Here is a 25,669-nt window from a genome sequence, read left to right on the forward strand (position 1 = left end):
GTCACCTTCCCCTGGTTAATTCACAGGCTGCCCTTTTGGGGAGGTCATCCTCCCTTTTTTAATTCATAAGTTTTATAGGAAATGCAAACTATGAATTAATAAAAGGATTGATGACATCATTAGTCACACAGCTTGTGTATAAACAAGAGGATGATGACATCACTCAGTAACTCCTTCAGGACAGTAGCCAGCTGAGAGATCCCATTACACGGTGGATTACAATTACCTATCCTCTGTACTCGGCTGTTTCTGACTATAAATGACAGCCAGGAAGTCCACACCCCCTCCACCATTACTGTATGGAACACTTATCTTCCTGTGTGACTGACATCAGCCGCTTCTGGCCTGTAATAAGCCCATAGCTGTGCAGGAACCAGTGACATCATCAGACGGAGACGCAGAACACAGGATTAGGGAGGACGGTGCATGCGCTGGCGTCACAGTCCATGAGCGGGATCAGAACCCGGCAGAAGAAGTGACAGAGCCGGGGTCTGCGTCATGTCAGGGGTAAAGCCTGGATTTCCGAGCAGGAATTCCTCTGCACTCTATTAATATCCCGCTCTCACATCCTGGCCTATCTGTGCTCCACTCATCCCTGGAAACCGGGCAGGTCAGGCGTTTCCAATGTGTGCCGCCCCATACCGACATGCCTGCCGTGCCGCCCCCATAGCCACAGGCCTGCTGTGCCGCCCCATACCCACAGGCCTGCCGTGCCGCCCCCATAGCCACAGGCCTGCTGTGCCGCCCCATACCCACATGCCTGCCGTGCCGCCCCCATAGCCACAGGCCTGCCGTGCCGCCCCCATAGCCACAGGCCTGCCGTGCCGCCCCCATAGCCACAGGCCTGCCGTGCCGCCCCCATAGCCACAGGCCTGCCGTGCCGCCCCCATAGCCACAGGCCTGCCGTGTCGCCCCATATCCACATATATCAATCACAACTTTGAAGATGTCACAGAATCAAACAAAATTGCAGCAGAAACGCTGCACAGACCGCCGCAGAATCCCTCCGCACAGACCGCCACAGAATCCCCCCTACAGACCGCCACAGAATCCCTCCGCAGAATCCCCCCTGCACAGACCGCCGCAGAATCCCCCCCCCCCGCACAGACCGCAGCACAATCCCCCCCCGCACAGACCGCAGCACAATCCCCCCCGCACAGACCGCCGCACAATCCCCCCCCCCCGCACAGACCGCCGCACAATCCCCCCCCGCACAGACCGCAGCACAATCCCCCCCCCGCACAGACCGCAGCACAATCCCCCCCCGCACAGACCGCAGCACAATCCCCCCCCCGCACAGACCGCAGCACAATCCCACCCCCCCGCACAGACCGCAGCACAATCCCCCCCGCACAGACCGCAGCACAATCCCCCCCCCCCCCCGCACAGACCGCAGCACAATCTCCCTCCCGCACAGACTGCAGCACAATCCCCACCCGCACAGACTGCAGCACAATCCCCCCCCGCACAGACCGCAGCACAATTACCCCCCCCCCGCACAGTCACAACTTTTGCGACTTTCTAAGATTTTCTGCACTGTAGCTCCTCTTCACATACCTGCGAGCTCATATTCACACAAACGTGCTCCTGACCCAACGCTGCAATTTCACTACAAAGACAGACAACTATTCCGCTTGTGCTGACAGTTTGTTACAATGTATCAGTTCAGTATTAGTATATTATATGGCCGGTTTCGCTCGCAGAGGAGGGTCACGGTCGGGGAGCGTTTCAGCAAACCTTCATGTGTTTGGTTTTCCAGTCTCAACACGATTCCCACTTATTGACAAAGCAGGAATCTTACAATGCTAAGGAACGCTGTATAGTGTCTTCACTTTTACATTTTTTCGGCCGCGAGACATCTCATTACTCCTCCAGTCACTTTCTGGGAGACTCTGCCCGCACCGAGCACAATGGCAGAGTGTTGGCTGGCACCCTGGGTAATGAATGGGTTAATGAGAAGATTAGCCACCGCAGCTTTAGCATCCGCGTTATTGCTTAATTTCCCAATAAAGCACCTTTTGTATAGAGCGGGTCCAGATCCCCGGCAGGGACAGTCTCCTGGAACCGCTCCACGCACCAACACAAGGGGGGGGATAGATTTTACGTCCTGTTAATTAGTCATCTGCTTCGTACGATTCCATTTAAGACAAAGGCTGAAAAAAAAAAACAACCCAAAAACCTTGTCTCATTCAGAATCCAGAGTGATCAATTAATTAACAATTGCAGTGGGAGGTGACGCCAAAGGCGAGAAGGGGAAATCGCAGAGGTTTCACCAGCATTTACCCTAAAATGTGCCCCTGTATGGCCCCTATGTGTGGAGAGGGGGAAGATAAAGCAATACTGGCCAAACAGAGTCTGCGCAGAGCAGTGGTGATGTCATCAACTCATTAATAACAGTCAGACGTCAGTGATGTCATCTTTTTCGCTCACTAGTACGCCGTCAGTGATGTCATCTTTTTCCCTTCAATAGGAAGCAGTGATGTCATTTTTTATTCTTCACTATTAAGCAGTCAGTGATGTCACCTTATTTTCGTCACTAGTAAGTAGTCAGTGATGTCATCTTATTTTCGTCACTAGTAAGTAGTCAGTGATGTCATCTTATTTTCATCACTAGTAAGCAGTCAATGATGTCATCTTTTTCCCTTCACTAGTAAGTCGTCTGTGATGTCATCTTTGATTCGTCACCAGTAAGCCGTCAATGATATCATATTTATATTAGTCACCAGTAAGCCATCAATGATGTCATCTTTTATTCATCACTAGTAAGCCGTCAACGATGTCTTCTTTTATTCGTCACGACTGTGTTTTTCCAAAATTAAGCCCTCCCCCAAATATATGCGCTAGCAGGGATATTCAGCACTTTCGGAGCAAGGCTTAAATATAAGCCCTCTCCCAAAAATAAGTCCTAGTCGCAGTTCAATAATAAAGTGTCCATGCAGCTAAAAAAGTTAGATACTGCAGGACACTTCATTATAGATAGCGGACACCCCACAATCACACTCACCTGACACTGAGCAGAGGAGCTGCAGTGATCGCACCCCCGCACACATCAGCTCTCACCACATCCAGTGACACCAATTTCTTCTGGCCGGCAGAATCCTGAGAGGCAGTGCGGTGGAGTGCAAGGACCTGCTGCAACAGGACCTGCGGACACACGTGACTTCCTCCCATCATTCCCTGCGGACGGAAGTATTCTGTAACGCTGGATGTGGTGTGTGTGTGTGTGTGAGGAAAGCGTGCAGCACCCACCGGAGATCACAGGGAGGACCTGGGAGCCACGCAGACGTCCAAGTCTGTTAAGTATGAGTCTCCTGGGAAGTTGGGGGGGGGGGGGGGGGGAAAGAGTCTGCTTTTTTTTTTTCTTTGGGGGGGGGGTAAACTTACCCCCAACCATGTTTATCCAAAAATAAGACATCCTCCAAAAATAAGCCCTAGTGCTTTTTTTGGGGGGGGGCAAAAAAAAGCATAAGACAGGGTCTTATTTTTGGAAAAACACGGTAGTAAGCAGTCAACGATAACATCTTTTATTCGTCACTAGTAAGCAGTCAGTGATGTCACCATTTTTCCTTTACTAGTAAACCAACAGTGATGTAATCTTTTCCCTTCACTAGTAAGGCATTAGTGATGTCATCATTTTCCCTTCACTAGTGAGTAGTCAGTGATGTCATCTTAGTTTCATCACTAGTAAGCAGTCAATGATGTCATCATTTTCCTTCACTGGTAAGCAGTCAGTGGTGTCATCATTTTCCTTCACTAGTAAGCCATCAGTGATGTCATCTTATTTTCGCCGCTAGTAAGCCGTAAGTGATGTCATTTTTTCCCTTCACCAGTAAGTGATATCACCATTTTTCCTTTAACAGTAAGCCGTCAGTGATGTCATCTTTTTGTCACTAGTAAGCAGTCAGTGATGTCATCAACTTCTTGTGAATCCAATCTTCACCATTAATAACGTCACTTCACTTGTATTCATAGGCTGAAGTTAGTGATGTCATAGCCCCCTTGTTATTATGCAGTACACCAAGACAGTGATGTCCTCATCCTTTGCATATTTCATATGTAAATGGGTCAGTGATGTCACTGTTGACCTTGTCATTTAAAAAATGCTGCACAGTTTGTGATGTCATTGCCTCCATTTGTTGCGCAAACCTATAGTCAGTGATGTCATCGCCCCATAGGCTGAGCATACGGTGATGTCATCGCCCCATAGGCTGAGCATACGGTGATGTCATCGCCCCATAGGCTGAGCATACGGTGATGTCATCGCCCCATAGGCTGAGCATAGAGTGATGTCATCGCCCCATAGGCAAAGCATACAGTGATGTCATCGCCCCATAGGCTGAGCATACAGTGATGTCATCGCCCCATAGGCTGAGCATACGGTGATGTCATCAGGATCAGTGACTATTCCAATGGCTTCTTGTTACCTAGCTGCATAGTCCGGGATATCATCTGCTGGATAATTCATGAACTACACACAGTCCGTGAAGTCATCTCCTGTAATTCATTCACTCGTTCCACAGTCAGTGATGTCATCCGTTACTTGTTAATTCATGGGCAGCAGAATCAATTCCCCCGGCTTGGTGTTAGTCAGTGATGTCATCGACTTCTGGTTAATTCACAGACTACATCATCAGTGATGTCACCCTCCACTTGGTCACTCATAGGCCGCACAGTCAGTGATGTCATCAGCCTCTTCACTCACAGCCAATACTACGTGACCGTGCCCTTACTACCTATGCTTTGCGTTAGTGATACTGTCGTCCTGTTAATTCACGGGTTGCACATACAGCCATATTATCCGCCTCTTAGTGATTTATGGGTAAGATGTAGCAGCTACATAAAAGTCAACACGGAGGGTGATGTCATTGTCTCCTTGTTAATCCATAGGCTGCACACAGTGATGTCACCACCCTCTTGTTCATTTACAGGCAACACTAAGTGATGTCAGCACAGTCCTAGTTACATGATTGGCTGCACAATTAGTGATGTCATTGTACCCGATGAGGTCATAATTTATCGACAGAGGGATGTAGGTTACAGTCAGTGATGTCACTGTCCCCTTATTAGTTCATAGGCTGGACAAAGTGATGTCATCAGAATCCTGCAAATTCATAGGAAACACTAAGCGATCACATCAGACCTTTAGGAGTAGTGTACATGGTTAGTGATGTCACTATCTGTATGTTAACTAAAAAGACAGTCAATGATATCATTGTCCCCTTGTAAATTCATAGGCTGCACAAAGAGTGATGTCATCAGTGTCTTGTACATTCATAGCAAACACTGTGATGTCATCATGCCCATAAGAGTATTCTACACGGTTAGTGATGTCACTATCCCCTTGTCAATCAAAAAGCAGGTCAGTGATGTCATTGTCCCCTTGTTAATTCATAGGCTGCATAAAGAGTGATGTCATCAGTTTCTGGCAAATTGATAGCATACACTGATATGTCATCAGGCCCATAGGAGAAGTCTATATAGTGAGGTCATTGTCCATTGTTAGTTAATAGGCTATACATAAAGTGATGTCATCAGTCTCTTGAAACTTCATAGCAAAGACTGTGATGTCATCATGCCCATATACACAGTGCCTACAAGTAGTATTCAACCCCCTGCAGATTTGGCAGGTTTGATAAGATGCAAATAAGTTAGAGCCTGCAAACTTCAAACAAAAGCAGGATTTATTAACAGATGCATAAATCTTACAAACCAACAAGTTATGTTGCTCAGTTAAATTTTAATAAATTTTCAACATAAAAGTGTGGGTCAATTATTATTCAACCCCTAGGTTTAATATTTTGTGGAATAACCCTTGTTTGCAATTACAGCTAATAATCGTCTTTTATAAGACCTGATCAGGCCGGCACAGGTCTCTGGAGTTATCTTGGCCCACTCCTCCATGCAGATCTTCTCCAAGTTATCTAGGTTCTTTGGGTGTCTCATGTGGACTTTAATCTTGATCTCCTTCCACAAGTTTTCAATTGGGTTAAGGTCAGGAGACTGACTAGGCCACTGCAACACCTTGATTTTTTCCCTCTTGAACCAGGCCTTGGTTTTCTTGGCTGTGTGCTTTGGGTCGTTGTCTTGTTGGAAGATGAAATGACGACCCATCTTAAGATCCTTGATGGAGGAGTGGAGGTTCTTGGCCAAAATCTCCAGGTAGGCCGTGCTATCCATCTTCCCATGGATGCGGACCAGATGGCCAGGCCCCTTGGCTGAGAAACAGCCCCACAGCATAGTATCATAGTTTTTAAGGTTGAAGGGAGACTCTAAGTCCATCTAGTTCAACCCGTAGCCTAACATGTTGATCCAGAGGAAGGCAAAAAAAAACCAATGTGGCGAACAAGTTCCAGTGGGGAAAAAATGTCCTTCCTGACTCCACATCCGGCAATCAGACTAGTTCCCTGGATCAATACCCTGTCATAAAATCTAATATACATAACTGGTAATATTACATTTTTCAAGAAAGGCGTCCAGGCTCTGCTTAAATGTTAGTAGTGAATCACTCATTACAACATCATGCGGCAGAGAGCTCCATAGTCTCACTGCTTGTACAGTAAAGAATCCTCGTCTGTGATTATGATTAAACCTTCTTTCCTCAAGACGTAGCGGATGCCCCCGTGTTCCAGTCGCAGGCCTAGGTGTAAAGATCTTTGGAAAGGTCTCTGTACTGTCCCCTCATATATTTATACATTGTGATTAGATCCCCCCTAAGCCTTCGTTTTTCCTGTCTTGCTATTGCAGCCCACCCATTCCTCTAATAATCTTGGTGGTCTTCTTTGCACCCTCTCCAGTTCAGCTATGTCCTTCTTATATATCGGTGACCAGAATTGTACACAGTATTCTACGTGCGGTCGCACTAGTGACTTGTACAGAGGTAGAACTATATTTTTTTCATGAACACTTCTACCTCTTTTAATACATCCCATTATTTTATTAGCCCTGGCAGCAGCTGCCTGACACTGGCCACTAAAGTGAAGTTTACCATCCACCCATACACCCAAGTCTTTTTCTGTGTCTGTTTTACCCAGTGTTCTACAATTAAGTACATAATCATAAATGTTATTTCCTCTACCCAAGTGCATGACCTTACATTTATCTACATTAAACTTCAATTGCCACTTCTCAGCCCAATTCTCCAATTTACATAAATCTCCCTGTAATATAAAATTATCCTCCTCTGTATTGATTACCCTGCAGAGTTTAGTATCATCTGCAAATATTGAAATTCTACTCCGCATGCCCCCAACAAGGTCATTTATAAATATGTTGAAAAGAAGCAGGCCCAATACTGACCCCTGTGGTACCCCACTATGAACTGAGACCCAGTCCGAGTACGTACCATTAACCCCTTCAGCCCCGGGGCACTTTCCGTTTTTGCGGTTTTGTTTTTTGCTCCCCTTCTTCCGAGAGCCGTAACTTTTTTATTTTTCCGCCAATCTTGCCATATGAGGGCTTGTTTTTTGCGGGACAAGTTGTACTTTTAAATGAAACCATAAGTTTTACCATATGGTGTACTGGAAAGCAGCAAAAAAATTCCAAGTGTGGAAAAATTGCAAAAAAAGTGTGATGGCACAATAGTTTTTGGGATGTTTTATTCACGGTGTTCACTATATGGTAAAACTGATGTGTGGGTATGATACCTGAGGTCGGTGCGAGTTTGTAGACACCAAACATGTATAGGTTTACTTGTATCTAAGGGGTTAAAAAAAATTCACAAGTTTGTCCAATAAAAGTGGCGCACGTTTTGCGCCATTTTCCAAAACACGTAGCGTTCTTATTTTTTGGGATCTATGGCTCAGAGACGGCTTATTTTTTGCGTCTCGAGCTGATGTTTCTAATGGTAGCATTTTTGCGCAGATGCTAAGTTTTGATCGCCTGTTATTACATTTTGCGTAAAACTTGCGGCGACCAAAAAACGTAATTTTGGCGTTTGGAATTTTTTTGCCACTACGCCGTTTACCAATCAGATTAATTGATTTTATATTTTGATAGATCGGGCATTTCTGAACGCGGCGATACCAAATATGTGTATATTTATTTATTTTTTAACCCTTTAATTTTCAATGGGGGGAAAGGGGGGTGATTTGAACTTTTAGGTTTTGTTTTTTTTTTAATTTTTTAAAACTTTTTTTTTACTTTTTTTATTTTATTTTACTAGTCCCCCTAGGGGGCTATAGCGATCAGCAATCCGATCGCTGATCGCTATCTGCTGATCACAGCTATACCGCTGTAAACAGCAGAAATAGTCACTTTCTTTCTTCCACTGCTCCGTGCCGAGGAAGAATGAAAGTGAAACTTCGTAGCACCAGGCGTCATCACATGACCCTGTGCTACGATGGCAACCACCGAACGTCACGTGATCACTCACGTGACGTCCGGAGGGGGCGGCGGTAAGTAAAAAAGATGGCCGCGCGCATATAGATCTCGCTGCCAGCCTTTGGCAGCGAGATCTAAGGGGTTAATGTTCAGGGTGGAATGCGATTCCACTCGGAACATGTAGGCACACATGTCAGCTGGGCTTACCGGGACACGATCCATGACTGATATATCCGTCCATGGTCGTGAAGGGGTTAATAACCACCCTTTGTTTCCTATCACTGAGCCAGTTTTTAACCCAGTTACACATATTTTCCCCTATCCCCATTATTCTCATTTTATGTACCAACCTTTTGTGTGGCACCGCATCAAAAGCTTTTGAAAAGTCCATATACACAACATCCACTGCATTTCCCTGGTCCAGGCTTGAACTTACCTCTTCATAGAAGCTGATCAAATTAGTTTGACAGGATCGATCCCTCATAAACCCATGTTGATACTCTGTCATAAGGTTATTTTTCTTGAGATACTCCAGTATAGCATCTCTCAAGAAACCCTCAAGGATTTTACCAACCGTAGAGGTTAAACTTACCGGCCTATAATTTCCCGGCTCAGTTTTTGTCCCCTTTTTGAATATTGGCACCACATTTGCTATGCGCCAGTCCTGTGGGACCGACCCTGTTATTAAGGAATCTGAGAAGATTAAAAATAATGGTCTATCTATCACAGAACTCAATTCCTGTAGTACTCTGGGGTGTAGCCATCCGGGCCCGGAGATTTGTCAACCTTAGTGATTTCGAGGCGGCGGCGTACTTCCTGCTGGGTTAAGCAGGTAATATTCAAGGGTGAATTTATGGTATCACTGGTCATGTCATCTGCCATGGCATTTTCTTGTATAAAAACCGTAGAAAAAAAGTCATTCAGCAGGTTGGCTTTACCCTCATCCCCTTCCACCATTTCACCAAGACTATTTTTGGCATGGTGGTGGCAGCATGATGCTGCCACCACCATGCTTGACTGTAGGGATGGTATTCTTGGGGTCGTATGCAGTGCCATCCAGTCTCCAAACGTCACGTGTGTGGTTGGCACCAAAGATCTCGATCTTGGTCTCATCAGACCAGAGAACCTTGAACCAGTCTGTCTCAGAGTCCTCCAAGTGATCATGAGCAAACTGTAGACGAGCCTTGACATGACGCTTTGAAAGTAAAGGTACCTTACGGGCTCGTCTGGAACGGAGACCATTGCGGTGGAGTACGTTACTTATGGTATTGACTGAAACCAATGTCCCCACTGCCATGAGATCTTCCCGGAGCTCCTTCCTTGTTGTCCTTGGCTTAGCCTTGACTCTTCGGACAAGCCTGGCCTCGGCACGGGTGGAAACTTTCAAAAGCTGTCCAGGCCGTGGAAGGCTAACAGTAGTTCCATAAGCCTTCCACTTCCGGATGATGCTCCCAACAGTGGAGACAGGTAGGCCCAACTCCTTGGAAAGGGTTTTGTACCCCTTGCCAGCCTTGTGACCCTCCACGATCTTGTCTCTGATGGCCTTGGAATGCTCCTTTGTCTTTCCCATGTTGACCAAGTATGAGTGCTGTTGACAAGTTTGGGGAGGGTCTTAATTAGTCAGAAAAGGCTGGAAAAAGAGATAATTAATCCAAAACATGTGAAGCTCAATGTTCTTTGTGCCTGAAATACTTCTTAATACTTTAGGGGAACCAAACAAAATTCTTGTGGTTTGAGGGGTTGAATAATAAATGACCCTCTGAATAAACTTTTCTCAATTTAAAAAATAAAATAAAAAAGAAATAACATTCTTTTTTGCTGCATTTCACACTTCCAGGCTGATCTACAGTCCAAATGTCACAATGCCAAGTTAATTCCGAATGTGTAAACCTGCTAAATCTGCAGGGGGTTGAATACTACTTGTAGGCACTGTATCGGTAGTCTACATGGTTAGTGATGTCATCAGCTCCTGTGATATCATCTCTAATTGTCACACAGGTCAATTGTACTGATGTCTGCTCGTCAATCGGGCGAACCCTCCTCCTTTCACCCATTTCTTAGCAGATGTGGGTTTTAAGTAAAAATGACAATCTGTCCAATCAAGAGTGTCCAAACCGAGCAGCTTCATCCAAGCTGTCCACTACCAGATATCCCCAAGAGCACCCCACCCAAAAAAAAAACACAAAACAAGCTACACCACGCACGCTTTAATTACGTGATTTACATCAGCCAAAAAGTGCCACCCCACAACATGCGGACAGCCATGATTCCGAGGATGCATAGGCACGCAGAGGACAGATGGGTGGGATGCAGCTTTTCGGAGGAGGGAGACACATGAGCTGGACAGCATCAAACACAATGAGATCCTCAGCAGGAAACAGCGATTCATAATGTAATAATGTCGCCATTGAAAACCGAACATAGATCTGGCCACAGCTGGACGAGCTCCACATCCGGACACAGCTATTCTGGGAGGAAGATATAATAAAAGAGAAAAATCACTCACTGGCTATCGAGTGTCCGTATACTAACGGCATTATACAGGGCGGTATACAAGCTGCACAGAGGTCTGACGGGGCGGGGGAGAAAAGACGGCAGCGTAACCCATAGTGGGGGCCAGTGCGTGCGTGTATATATTATATTATATATATACATATATACACACACATATACATTATGAGTGTATATATATATACACACACACACACACATGAGAAATATTATATATATATATATATATATATATATATATATATATATATATATATATATATATATATATATATATATATATATATATATATACACACACACATACATACCCACACATATATACATACACAAACACTCTAAAAAATAATATATTATATATACACACACACACAGAATATATATATACGCGCACACACACACACACATATACACTAAAATATATTATATATATATATAAAATATATTTTATATATATATATATATATATATATATATATATATATATATATATATATATATATATATATACATACATATGCATACATATACACACACACACACACACATATACACACATAGGGAGATCTGTGAAAACTGGATCTGTGAAACTGACTCAGTTGCCCTTAGTAACCAATCAGAATCCACCTTTCATTTTCCAAAGAGTCTGTGAAGAATGAAAAGTGGAATCTGATTGGTTGCTAAGGGCAACTGAGTCAGTTTCACTTTACACAGTCCATAATATATATATTATATACACACACATACATACATACGCATATATACACATACATACACACTGTATGCAGAATTATTAGGAAAATTAGTATTTTGGTCACATGACACTTGTTATACATGTCGTCCTACTCCAAGCTGTATAGGCTGAGAGCCAACTACCAATTAAGTAAATCAGGAGATGTGCCTCTCTGTAATGAGGAGGGGTGCGGTGTAATGACATCAACACCCTATATAAGGTGTGCTTAATTATTAGGCAACTTCCTTTCATTTGGCAAAATGGGTCAGAAGAGAGATTGACGGGCTCTGAAAAGTCCATATTGTGAGATGTCTTGCAGAGGGACGCAGCAGTCTTGAAATTGCCAAACTTTTGAAGCGTGATCACCGAGCAATCAAGCGTTTCATGGCAAATAACCAACAGGGTCGCAAGAAGCGTTTTGGGCAAAAAAAGGCGCAAAATAACTGCCCATGAATTGAGGAAAATCAAGTATGAAGCTGCCAAGTTGCCATTTGCCACTAGTTTGTCCATATTTCAGAGCTGCAACGTTACTGGAGTATCAAAAAGCACAAGGTGTGCCATACTCAGGGACATGGACAAGGTAAGGAAGCCTGGAAAACCACCACCTCTGACCAAGAAACAGAAGATAAAACGTCAAGACTTGGCCAAGAAATATCTTAAGACTGATTCTTCACAGGTTTTATGGACTGATGAAATGAGAGTGACTCTTGATGGGCAGATGGATGGGCCAGAGGCTGGATCAGTAAAGGGCAGAGAGCTCCACTCCGACTCAGACGCCAGCAAGGTGGAGGTGGGGACTGGTATGGGCTGGGATCATCAAGAGTAACTTGTGGGACCTTTTCGGGTTGAAGATGGAGTAAAGCTCAACTCCCAGACCTACTGCCAGTTTCTGGAAGACAACTTCTTCAAGCAGTGGTACAGGAAGAAGTCGGTATCGTTCAAGAAAAACATGATTTTCATGCAGGACAATGCTCCATCACATGTATCCAACTACTCCACAGCGTGGCTGGCCAGTAAAGCTCTAAAAGATGAAAAAATAATAACACTGCCCCCTTGTTCACCTGATCTGAACCCCATAGAGAACCTGTGGTGCCTCAAAATGTGAGATCTACAGGGAGGGAAAACAGTCCACCTCTGGGAGCAGTGTCTGGAGGCTGTGGTGGCTGCTGCACGCAATGTTGATCGGAAACAGATCAAGCAATGACAGTATCTATGGATGGTCGGCTGCTGAGTGTCACCATAAAGAAAGGGGGCTATATTGGGCACTAATTTTTTGGGTTTTGTTTTTGCATGTCAGAAATGTTTATTTCTAAACTTTGTGCAGTTATATTGGTTTACCTGGTGACAATAAACAAGTGAGATGGGAATAGATTTGTTTTTTATTAAGTTGCCTAATAATTCTGCACAGTAATAGTTACCTGCACAAACAGATATCCTCCTAAGATAGCCAAATCTAAAAAAAAAACCCTCCAACTTCCAAAAATATTAAGCTTTGATATTTATGAGTCCTTTGGGTTGATTGAGAACATAGTTGTTGATCAATAATAAAAAAAAATACTCTAAAATACTCTAAAAACTATATATATATATATATATATATATATATAATATGTGTGTGTGTGTGTGTGTGTGTGTGCGTATATATATACCATATATTATATATATATAAAATATATACACACACACACACACACACACACACACACACACATTTACAAGCACACATTACAATAAAGCAAGATAAAAATACTATAAAAATAAAAAATACCGCTATCATGCACCACCATCGGCACTAAGCTCATCCGATATTCCCAATCTTTTTATATCCCCTTATGTAGAAGTCATTGATGTAACGAAAGCGAAGCGCAGAGAAAAGAGCGGGGTCAGCAGATAGAGAAATCAATTAGACACGGAGGGGGTGTAACTGACTAATTCATGTAAAGAGGTCACAGAGCCGCAAGACCCCCGGAGCCGAGGGCTGCAGCACCAACACAGATTCTGAGCTCTTCAAAGAAGGCACCTCTGGGAGGGAGTGGGGGGGGTAACGAAACAGCCGAGAGGATCACAGGAACATCAAGAAGGAGCAAGAATTATACGGAAGAGAAAATAATTCATAAGTCACACAGCGCTCCGCCAGAAACACACAGATCAGTCTGTATGTTTTATTAATGGGGCAGTATTATAGTAGATATATTCTTGTACATAGGGAGCAGTATTATAGTAGTTATATTCTTGTACATAGGGGGCAGTATTATAGTAGTTATATTCTTGTACATAGGGGGCAGTATTATAGTAGTTATATTCTTGTACATAGGGGGCAGTATTATAGTAGTTATGTTCTTGTACATAGGGGCAGTATTATAATAGTTATCTTGTACATAGGGGCAGTATTATAGTAGTTATATTCTTGTACATAGGGGGCAGTATTATAGTAGTTATATTCTTGTACATAGGGGGTAGTATTATAGTAGTTATATTCTTGTACATAGGGGCAGTATTATAGTAGTTATATTCTTGTACATAGGGGCAGTATTATAGTAGTTATATTTTTGTACATAGGGGGCAGTATTATAGTAGTTATATTCTTGTACATAGGGGCAGTATTATAGTAGTTATATTCTTGTACATAGGGGGCAGTATTATACTAGTTATATTCTTGTACATAGGGGCAGTATTATAGTAGTTATATTCTTGTGCATAGAAGGCAGTATTATAGTAGTTATATTCTTGTACATAGGAGCAGTATTATAGTAGTTATATTCTTGTACATAGGGGCAGTATTATACTAGTTATATTCTTGTACATGGGGGCAGTATTATACTAGTTATATTCTTGTACATAGGGGCAGTATTATAGTAGTTATATTCTTGTGCATAGAAGGCAGTATTATAGTGTGACGGGGTGTACAGCAGAGCAAGGAGATACAACAGGCCGAGGAACGATCCAACAGGTTTATTCACAAGAACACTGGAACAGCACACGATAAGTCCACGTAAAACAGATTCGGGGGCCCTTCCCGACAATCCTCGGACCGGATTACAAAGCAATCGTCCTTACAGTAGTCCAAAGAGTTCCACACAATCCCACGGGCCGCCACACAGGCCTAGCTCCGTCCGTGTCCACAGCCACACAGGCTGGAGCTCCTGCTCCCTTCAAGTTTCAGCTCACTCTGAAGTTACAAAAAGGGAAATGCATTGTCTGTGCTCCTTGACCAGCCCACCATGTTCAGGGGGTGGGGGTCACACATCCTATCATCAATGGTTTGGTCCATCACAGGGCTCCGATATGTCTGCCAGCCACAGTAGATGAAGGGATCCCCTGCTGTGCAGAACAATGACTATTCCTTCACTGGCCAATTCAATTACAGATTAGATACACAACTCTGGAAAGAAGAGGACAGGCTATTTACATAATCACATTAGATGCCAAGACTACAATTGTATGAGAGAGACACATTGAGATCAGTAGCTCCCCCAAGGAAATACATGAATTACAACTAATACAACCAGGGAAATATGCATATCATGACATAGTATCACAGCATATACAGTGAGAGGGTAAATTACATCTTCACAATCCCTCCCCCTCCCAACTTGTGTACGTACTAGGGACCTCTACAGGTCACTGGTTAAGTACACACAGGCAGAGCGTTACTTACATGTGGCTTCATGCAGCCACGAATTGGCATCGTAGCTCTCCCACATCATTGCCCAGGAGAACAGCTGCAGGCAGACCACCCATCACCCCAACCACACATCGCTTGACCCCAAAACCAAAGTTCAGATCCACAGTGGCTGTGGGAATAGTCCTCCATTGTCCACCAGCCAGTTCAATGACAATCCCAGGTCCTCTATGGATTGCCTCAGGCCGAACCACTCGGGGATCAGCCAGTGTGAGGAAAGCACCCGAGTCACAAAATCCAACAAGTCTCTGTCCATCCAGCACAACCTCCTGCAAGTGCTTACCTCGATGAGCAGAAGTCGTCATAACTGCGGGTCGCACCCCGTAAACTCCTGGTGGTGCAACATGGGGGGCTGAGTCACTAGGCCAGTCCTCACATAACGGTGCCACATCTTCCTCCATGGCACTGGGCTGTAAATAATTAACAATCCGATTGGGTGCAGGATCAGTCCTCATTTGAACAGCTGGGCAGGAGACTTGCCGATGCCCTGGCTGTCCACATTGATAGCATCTGAGCTGGGTCTCCCTCCATCCAAGGCGTCCTCTTGGGTAAGGGGTAGGGGAACTTGGAGGCCGGCTCCCACCTGAAGGTGCTGTAGGGGTTTGAGGATGATTCCTCCATGGGCTGGCTGGGCATGAGGCCTGCAAATGCCCGGGATGCCTACAAACATAACACCTGCGCTCTGTTACTTCCTCTCCCCGGCGTATTCCAGAAAGTGCAGTAGAAGCAACTGGAGGCACATTAACACGGGTATCAACATGTGGTGGCTTAGAGGAACGGGGAACAATGGGGACAGAATAACTGGGGGCATCCGGTGTTGTGGAGCTGTTAGGCGTCTCTCCATCCTCCAACAGAACCCTCCACTGAGGCTTGATAGTGAGCACCTCATCAGCTAGAGCAGCAGCTTCCTCCACTGTCGCTGGTTTTCTCTCACGCACCCATTCCCGGATCTCAGCGGGGCACTGGGCAAAGAATTGTTCTTTTAGGATGACCTGCAGGAAGGTCTCCCAAGATAAGGCCTCCTCTGCCTCCAGCCAGCGATTACATATTTGTTTGAGTCTATGAGCATATATCTTAAAAGACACTTCCCCATCACAGGCTAAAGCACGGAACTGAGTCCTGTAAGTGTCTGGGGTCACAGCATAATGTTTTAGAATAGTCTGTTTAATCTCCGCATACTCACAGTTCCACCGAGGGTCCATAGCTCTATAGGCTTCAGCAGCTCCACTCTCTAAGAGCCCAACCAGATGCCGGACGCGCTCCCTGTCCGGGACTTCCATTAATCGACACTGATGCTCAAAGTCCTGGAAGAAGCCCTCAATGTCACCAGCAGCCTCATTAAACTGCTTGAAGTCTTTGCGGGACACTCTGGGAAGTTCCCTCATGATGGGTGCTGGGGTTACAGTCTGTCTGGAACCTCTCGCGGCTTCCACAGCGAGCTGCTTATCCAGCAATGCCATCTCCTCCATCCTGCGCTCCTTCTCTTCAGCTCCACGCATGGCCTCCCTCTTATCTTCTATGGTGGCCTCATCTCCAAGCAGTGCCATCTTTTCCTTGTACCACACAATCCATTGACTTTTTTGGGTATTTACCTCCAGCTCCCGTCTTTCCTCCCTTTGCTGTGAGGATCCTTCCTCCACGTCATTTTGCGAGCAGACTCCTTCTAGCGCCTCAATCAGCTGCTCCTTGGAGAGTCCTTTGAAACGAACTCCTACTTCACGGGCCTTTGATTGCAGGCTCCCCAAAGTCCAGGTCTTGTACTCTGCAGTGCTGGTTCCTGATGTTGAGCCATTGTCCTCCATTCCTTCTGCTCTGATCCCAGCGCTGCCAACCAGTTTGTGACGGGGTGTACAGCAGAGCAAGGAGAGACAACAGGCCGAGGAACGATCCAACAGGTTTATTCACAAGAACACTGGAACAGCACACGATAAGTCCACGTAAAACAGATTCGGGGGCCCTTCCCGACAATCCTCGGACCGGATTACAAAGCAATCGTCCTTACAGTAGTCCAAAGAGTTCCACACAATCCCACGGGCCGCCACACAGGCCTAGCTCCGTCCGTGTCCACAGCCACACAGGCTGGAGCTCCTGCTCCCTTCAAGTTTCAGCTCACTCTGAAGTTACAAAAAGGGAAATGCATTGTCTGTGCTCCTTGACCAGCCCACCATGTTCAGGGGGTGGGGGTCACACATCCTATCATCAATGGTTTGGTCCATCACAGGGCTCCGATATGTCTGCCAGCCACAGTAGATGAAGGGATCCCCTGCTGTGCAGAACAATGACTATTCCTTCACTGGCCAATTCAATTACAGATTAGATACACAACTCTGGAAAGAAGAGGACAGGCTATTTACATAATCACATTAGATGCCAAGACTACAATTGTATGAGAGAGACACATTGAGATCAGTAGCTCCCCCAAGGAAATACATGAATTACAACTAATACAACCAGGGAAATATGCATATCATGACATAGTATCACAGCATATACAGTGAGAGGGTAAATTACATCTTCACATATAGTAGTTATATTCTTGTGCATAGAAGGCAGTATTATAGTAGTTATATTCTTGTACATAGGAGCAGTATTATAGTAGTTATATTCTTTTATATTCTTGTACATGGGGGCAGTATTATAGTAGTTATATTCTTGTACATAGGGGCAGTATTATACTAGTTATATTCTTGTACATAGGAGCATTATTATATTAGTTATATTCTTGTACATAGGGGCAGTATTATAGTAGTTATATTCTTGTACATAGGGGCAGTATTATAGTAGTTATATTCTTGTACATAGAGGCAGTATTATAGTAGTTATATTCTTGTACATAGGGGGCAGTATTATAGTAGTTATATTCTTGTACATGGGGGCAGTATTATAGTAGTTATATTCTTGTACATAGGGGCAGTAATATAGTAGTTATATTCTTGTACATAGGGGCAGTAATATAGTAGTTATATTCTTGTACATAGGGGCAGTAATATAGTAGTTATATTCTTGTACATAGGAGTAGTATTATAGTAGTTATATTCTTGTACATAGGGGGCAGTATTATAGTAGTTATATTCTTGTACATAGGGGCAGTATTATAGTAGTTATATTCTTGTACATAGGGGGCAGTATTATAGTAGTTATATTCTTGTACATAGGGGCAGTAATATAGTAGTTATATTCTTGTACATAGGGGCAGTAATATAGTAGTTATATTCTTGTACATAGGGGCAGTAATATAGTAGTTGTATTCTTGTACATAGGGGCAGTATTATAGTAGTTATATTCTTGTACATAGAGGGCAGTATTATAGTAGTTATATTCTTGTACATAGGGGCAGTATTATAGTAGTTATATTCTTGTACATGGGGGCAGTATTATACTATATTATATTCTTGTACATAGGGGCAGTATTATACTATATTATATTCTTGTACAGAGGGGCAGTATTATAAGCTATGTTCTGTATACGGGGGGCTTTTGTCAGTGGAGTCGTCCCCTCTCGCACTGCATACACAGCACAATAGTGACAATGAGCTCAGAGAAAACCTCCTACTGGGGTCACGTTGAAAGTAAAGATGTGTGCAGTATTTTGGGAATATCGGTGACGTTCTCGCCTTCCTGCGGTGACATTATTTAGGATAACTCTTGGTAAACACTTACTCTGAAAGTCAGAAGAATAAGTGAAGAAAGGGGATAGATCTATGGTGAGGAGGGGTCCGCAGCCCCCGATGGCAGCAGTGCACACATGCCAGGAAGCCGTCCGGTAACAAGCCGGAAGCGCCAATATTCCATCCACTGCACCGAAAACCACAAAAAAACAGACAAGACTTAACCCCTGACCTCCCAAAACAAATTAAGTAGAGTAACAAGAAGGGACAGAGGACAGGATCCGACTCTGCGGGGTTTGGTTGTAATGAAGAACCATGGTAATACATTGCTGTGCACAGAAGCTGTGTACACCATTTCTCTCTATGGTGGTGATACGGAGGATCCACAGGTGGAAGACCCCAAATCCGGAGCGGGAAGGTAACATGGGCGTCTCCATGGGAGGAGAACCTGAACTATTCCCCAATATCTGGTGTACGGGGAATCGCCTGTGTTCATTACGGGAACAGGGGTCTCCATTCATTACGGGAATGGGGGATCTCCATTCCTTACGGGAACGGGGGTCTCCATTCATTACGGGAACGGGGGTCTCCATTCATTACGGGAACGGGGGTCTCCATTCATTACGGGAACGGGGGTCTCCATTCATTACGGGAACGGCAGGTCTCCATTCATTACGGGAACGGGGGTCTCCATTCATTACGGGAACTGGGGGTCTCCATTCATTACGGGAACGGGGGTCTCCATTCATTACGGGAACGGGGGTCTCCATTCATTACGGGAACGGGGGTCTCCATTCATTACGGAAACGGGGGTCTCCATTCATTACGGGAACGGGGGTCTCCATTCATTACGGGAACGGGGGTCTCCATTCATTACGGGAACGGGGGTCTCCATTCATTACGGGAACGGGGGTCTCCATTCATTACGGGAACGGGGGTCTCCATTCATTACGGGAACGGGGGTCTCCATTCATTACGGGAACGGGGGTCTCCATTCATTACGGGAACGGGGGGTCTCCATTCAATACGGGAACAAAAAAAAACACGTTAGATTGACTGCTGCAGCGCGCACTGCAAAGTGAGGGTTTTTTTATTTTTCAGAAACATAATGAGAAAATAGGAAAAAAAAAAAAGTCAAAAAAACTGGTGCGACGTTCCCAAAGAGTGAAGGTATTGCACAGCGCAGTCGTGCACTTTCCCAGCATTGATGGAGATTATGCCGCTCTGTGGTAACAATCTACTTATTGTCTATACAGAGATCCAAGGACTTATACAGAGGAAGGAGAGGAGCGTGGGTGTGGAAACCATAACAGTATCAATAGAGGAGAAAAACAAGGACAGCGCTGGATTAACTCCGTCCTACCAAAATCATCTACTGAACACCAGGGTGTAACCAGCAGAAACCAATCACCTCCGACACAAGCGAACGGTACCAAAAGAGAGGATATATGGCAGTATTATAGTAGTTATACAGTTAGGTCCAGAAATATTTGGACAGTGACACAATTTTGGCGAGTTGGGCTCTGCATGCCACCACATTGGATTTGAAATGAAACCTCTACAACAGAATTCAAGTGCAGATTGTAACGTTTAATTTGAAGGTTTGAACAAAAATATCTGATAGAAATTGTAGGAATTGTCACATTTCTTTACAAACACTCCACATTTTAGGAGGTCAAAAGTAATTGGACAAATAAACCAAACCCAAAAAAAAAATTTTTATTTTCAATATTTTGTTGCGAATCCTTTGGAGGCAATCACTGCCTTAAGTCTGGAACCCATGGACATCACCAAACGCTGGGTTTCCTCCTTCTTAATGCTTTGCCAGGCCTTTACAGCCGCAGCCTTCAGGTCTTGCTTGTTTGTGGGTCTTTCCGTCTTAAGTCTGGATTTGAGCAAGTGAAATGCATGCTCAATTGGGTTAAGATCTGGTGATTGACTTGGCCATTGCAGAATGTTCCACTTTTTTGCACTCATGAACTCCTGGGTAGCTTTGGCTGTATGCTTGGGGTCATTGTCCACCTGTACTATGAAGCGCCGTCCGATCAACTTTGCGGCATTTGGCTGAATCTGGGCTGAAAGTATATCCCAGTACACTTCAGAATTCATCCGGCTACTCTTGTCTGCTGTTATGTCATCAATAAACACAAGTGACCCAGTGCCATTGAAAGCCATGCATGCCCATGCCATCACGTTGCCTCCACCATGTTTTACAGAGGACGTGGTGTGCCTTGGATCATGTGCCGTTCCCTTTCTTCTCCAAACTTTTTTCTTCCCATCATTCTGGTACAGGTTGGTCTTTGTCTCATCTGTCCATAGAATACTTTTCCAGAACTGAGCTGGCTTCATGAGGTGTTTTTCAGCAAATGTAACTCTGGCCTGTCTATTTTTGGAATTGATGAATGGTTTGCATCTAGATGTGAACCCTTTGTATTTACTTTCATGGAGTCTTCTCTTTACTGTTGACTTAGAGACAGATACACCTACTTCACTGAGAGTGTTCTGGACTTCAGTTGATGTTGTGAACGGGTTCTTCTTCACCAAAGAAAGTATGCGGCGATCATCCACCACTGTTGTCATCCGTGGACGCCCAGGCCTTTTTGAGTTCCCAAGCTCACCAGTCAATTCCTTTTTTCTCAGAATGTACCCGACTGTTGATTTTGCTACTCCAAGCATGTCTGCTATCTCTCTGATGGATTTTTTCTTTTTCTTCAGCCTCAGGATGTTCTGCTTCACCTCAATTGAGAGTTCCTTAGACCGCATGTTGTCTGGTGACATCAACAGCTTCCAAATGCAAAACCACACACCTGTAATCAACCCCAGACCTTTTAACTACTTCATTGATTACAGGTTAACGAGGGAGACGCCTTCAGAGTTAATTGCAGCCCTTAGAGTCCCTTGTCCAATTACTTTTGGTCCCTTGAAAAAGAGGAGGCTATGCATTACAGAGCTATGATTCCTAAACCCTTTCTCCGATTTGGATGTGAAAACTCTCATATTGCAGCTGGGAGTGTGCACTTTCAGCCCATATTATATATATAATTGTATTTCTGAACATGTTTTTGTAAACAGCTAAAATAACAAAACTTGTGTCACTGTCCAAATATTTCTGGCCCTGACTGTAGGGGCAGTATTATAGTAGTTATATTCTTGTACATAGGAGCAGTATTATAGTAGTTATATTCTTGTACATAGGAGCAGTATTATAGTAGTTATATTCTTGTACATAGGGGGCAGTAATATAGCAGTTATATTCTTGTAGATAAGGGCAGTATTATAGTAGTTATATTCTTATACATAGGAGCAGTATTATAGTAGTTATATTCTTGTACATAGGGAGCAGTATTATAGTAGTGATATTCTTGTACATAGAGGCAGTATTATAGTAGTTATATTCTTGTACATAGGGAGCAGTATTATAGTAGTGATATTCTTGTACATAGAGGCAGTATTATAGTAGTTATATTCTTGTACATAGGGAGCAGTATTATAGTAGTTATATTCTTGTACATAGGAGCAGTATTATAGTAGTTATATTCTTGTACATAGGGAGCAGTATTATAGTAGTGATATTCTTGTACATAGGGGGCAGTATTATAGTAGTTATATTCTTGTACATAGGAGCAGTATTATACTAGTTATATTCTTGTACATAGGGGGCAGTAATATAGCAATTATATTCTTGTACATAGGGGGCAGTATTATAGCAGTTATATTCTTGTACATAGGGGGCAGTATTATAGCAGTTATATTCTTGTAGATAAGGGCAGTATTATAGTAGTTATATTCTTGTAGATAAGGGCAGTATTATAGTAGTTATATTCTTATACATAGGAGCAGTATTATAGTAGTTATATTCTTGTACATAGGAGCAGTATTATAGTAGTTATATTCTTGTACATAGGGGCAGTATTATAGTAGTTATATTCTTGTACATAGGGAGCAGTATTATAGTAGTTATATTCTTGTACATAGGGAGCAGTATTATAGTAGTTATATTCTTGTACATAGGGGCAGTATTATAGTAGTTATATTCTTGTACATAGGAGCAGTATTATAGTAGTTACATTCTTGTACATAGGAGCAGTATTATAGTAGTTACATTCTTGTACATAGGAGCAGTATTATAGTAGTTATATTCTTGTACATAGGAGCAGTATTATAGTAGTTATATTCTTGTACATAGGGGCAGTATTATAGTAGTTATATTCTTGTACATAGGAGCAGTATTATAGTAGTTACATTCTTGTACATAGGAGCAGTATTATAGTAGTTATATTCTTGTACATAGGAGCAGTATTATAGTAGTTATATTCTTGTACATAGGGGCAGTATTATAGTAGTTATATTCTTGTACATAGGGAGCAGTATTATAGTAGTTATATTCTTGTACATAGGGGCAGTATTATAGTAGTTATATTCTTGTACATAGGAGCAGTATTATAGTAGTTACATTCTTGTACATAGGAGCAGTATTATAGTAGTTATATTCTTGTACATAGGAGCAGTATTATAGTAGTTATATTCTTGTACATAGGGGCAGTATTATAGTAGTTATATTCTTGTACATAGGGAGCAGTATTATAGTAGTTATATTCTTGTACATAGGGAGCAGTATTATAGTAGTTATATTCTTGTACATAGGGGCAGTATTATAGTAGTTATATTCTTGTACATAGGAGCAGTATTATAGTAGTTACATTCTTGTACATAGGAGCAGTATTATAGTAGTTACATTCTTGTACATAGGAGCAGTATTATAGTAGTTATATTCTTGTACATAGGAGCAGTATTATAGTAGTTATATTCTTGTACATAGGGGCAGTATTATAGTAGTTACATTCTTGTACATAGGAGCAGTATTATAGTAGTTATATTCTTGTACATAGGAGCAGTATTATAGTAGTTATATTCTTGTACATAGGGGGCAGTATTATAGTAGTTATATTCTTGTACATAGGGGGCAGTATTATAGTAGTTATATTCTTGTACATAGGGGCAGTATTATAGTAGTTATATTCTTGTACATAGGAGCAGTATTATAGTAGTTACATTCTTGTACATAGGAGCAGTATTATAGTAGTTATATTCTTGTACATAGGAGCAGTATTATAGTAGTTATATTCTTGTACATAGGGGCAGTATTATAGTAGTTATATTCTTGTACATAGGGAGCAGTATTATAGTAGTTATATTCTTGTACATAGGGGCAGTATTATAGTAGTTATATTCTTGTACATAGGAGCAGTATTATAGTAGTTACATTCTTGTACATAGGAGCAGTATTATAGTAGTTATATTCTTGTACATAGGAGCAGTATTATAGTAGTTATATTCTTGTACATAGGGGCAGTATTATAGTAGTTATATTCTTGTACATAGGGAGCAGTATTATAGTAGTTATATTCTTGTACATAGGGAGCAGTATTATAGTAGTTATATTCTTGTACATAGGGGCAGTATTATAGTAGTTATATTCTTGTACATAGGAGCAGTATTATAGTAGTTACATTCTTGTACATAGGAGCAGTATTATAGTAGTTACATTCTTGTACATAGGAGCAGTATTATAGTAGTTATATTCTTGTACATAGGAGCAGTATTATAGTAGTTATATTCTTGTACATAGGGGCAGTATTATAGTAGTTACATTCTTGTACATAGGAGCAGTATTATAGTAGTTATATTCTTGTACATAGGAGCAGTATTATAGTAGTTATATTCTTGTACATAGGGGGCAGTATTATAGTAGTTATATTCTTGTACATAGGGGGCAGTATTATAGTAGTTATATTCTTGTACATAGGGGCAGTATTATAGTAGTTATATTCTTGTACATAGGAGCAGTATTATAGTAGTTATATTCTTGTACATAGGAGCAGTATTATAGTAGTTACATTCTTGTACATAGGAGCAGTATTATAGTAGTTATATTCTTGTACATAGGAGCAGTATTATAGTAGTTATATTCTTGTACATAGGGGGCAGTATTATAGTAGTTATATTCTTGAACATAGGGGGCAGTATTATAGTAGTTATATTCTTGTACATAGGGAGCAGTATTATAGTAGTTATATTCTTGTATATAGGAGCAGTATTATAGTATATATTGGAGGGGTGATCAGATATACAGTATGGCTGTGGTGCAGATCTGGAAATACCCACACACATCTCTCAATGTCTATTCTGTAGCCTTAAAAACGGATTTGCTGTCCCCTGAATCAGCAGGAAGCGGCGAGGGCTGCGCTCGGTCCCGTTCCCCGTGCGACCACCTCCTGATCCATCTGGAGATACATCTTATTCTTTGAAGCCTGTCTTCCTTCTCTGGGATTTGCACACAGACTAAACAAAGCCTCTGGAGAGGACGGATGAGCGATGGCGAAGAACACAATATGTGAGCGAGTCCGTACAGAACTGTGCACAGCCCCGAGATTGGGGGAAACGACAGGTAACAACAAGACATTTAAAGGGATATTACCAAGCCAAAAACCAAAAACGAAAGCGACAATATATTTTTTACTGAAATGAAAAATGCTCAACTTCGTGAAGTGAGAAGCGCAGGATGAACAGACATGGAGGATTCGTGCGTAATCGTTGAAAACTAAATAAAGAATTCAAAATTGGTGTCATAGTAAGATGAAGGGAGGAAATACAGCGTCTTCTCACAGAGTGGGGAGAAGCTCCTGCTGCAGAAAACCCGCTCCTTACTACGGCAGGACAGAGTAAAATAATCTAGATACAAACTAGAAAAATAGGACCTTGTGTAAAACATAAAGCAAATAAGAAAGCAATGATCACCTTCTTGCTGATATATGC

The 25,669-nt window shown here is 42.8% G+C and overlaps 1 protein-coding gene across 3 annotated transcripts in view; it reads right to left on the reverse strand.

Annotated features, from left to right (window-relative positions):
* The window catches only part of PTPRA (protein tyrosine phosphatase receptor type A), a 163,189-nt gene that overhangs the window by 85,486 nt on the left and 52,034 nt on the right, over positions 1-25,669 (reverse strand). The window contains exon 2 of one of the 3 annotated variants that reach the window (XM_075346487.1): positions 2,016-2,153. The exons of the other annotated variants lie outside the window; for them this stretch is intronic. The gene's annotated coding sequence lies outside the window, so the exon portion shown is untranslated. The remainder of the gene's footprint in view (positions 1-2,015; positions 2,154-25,669) is intronic. 3 annotated transcript variants of the gene reach the window in all.

The sequence above is a fragment of the Anomaloglossus baeobatrachus genome, chromosome 1 (assembly GCF_048569485.1).
Source record: "Anomaloglossus baeobatrachus isolate aAnoBae1 chromosome 1, aAnoBae1.hap1, whole genome shotgun sequence".
Classification (NCBI taxonomy): Eukaryota; Metazoa; Chordata; class Amphibia; order Anura; family Aromobatidae; genus Anomaloglossus; species Anomaloglossus baeobatrachus.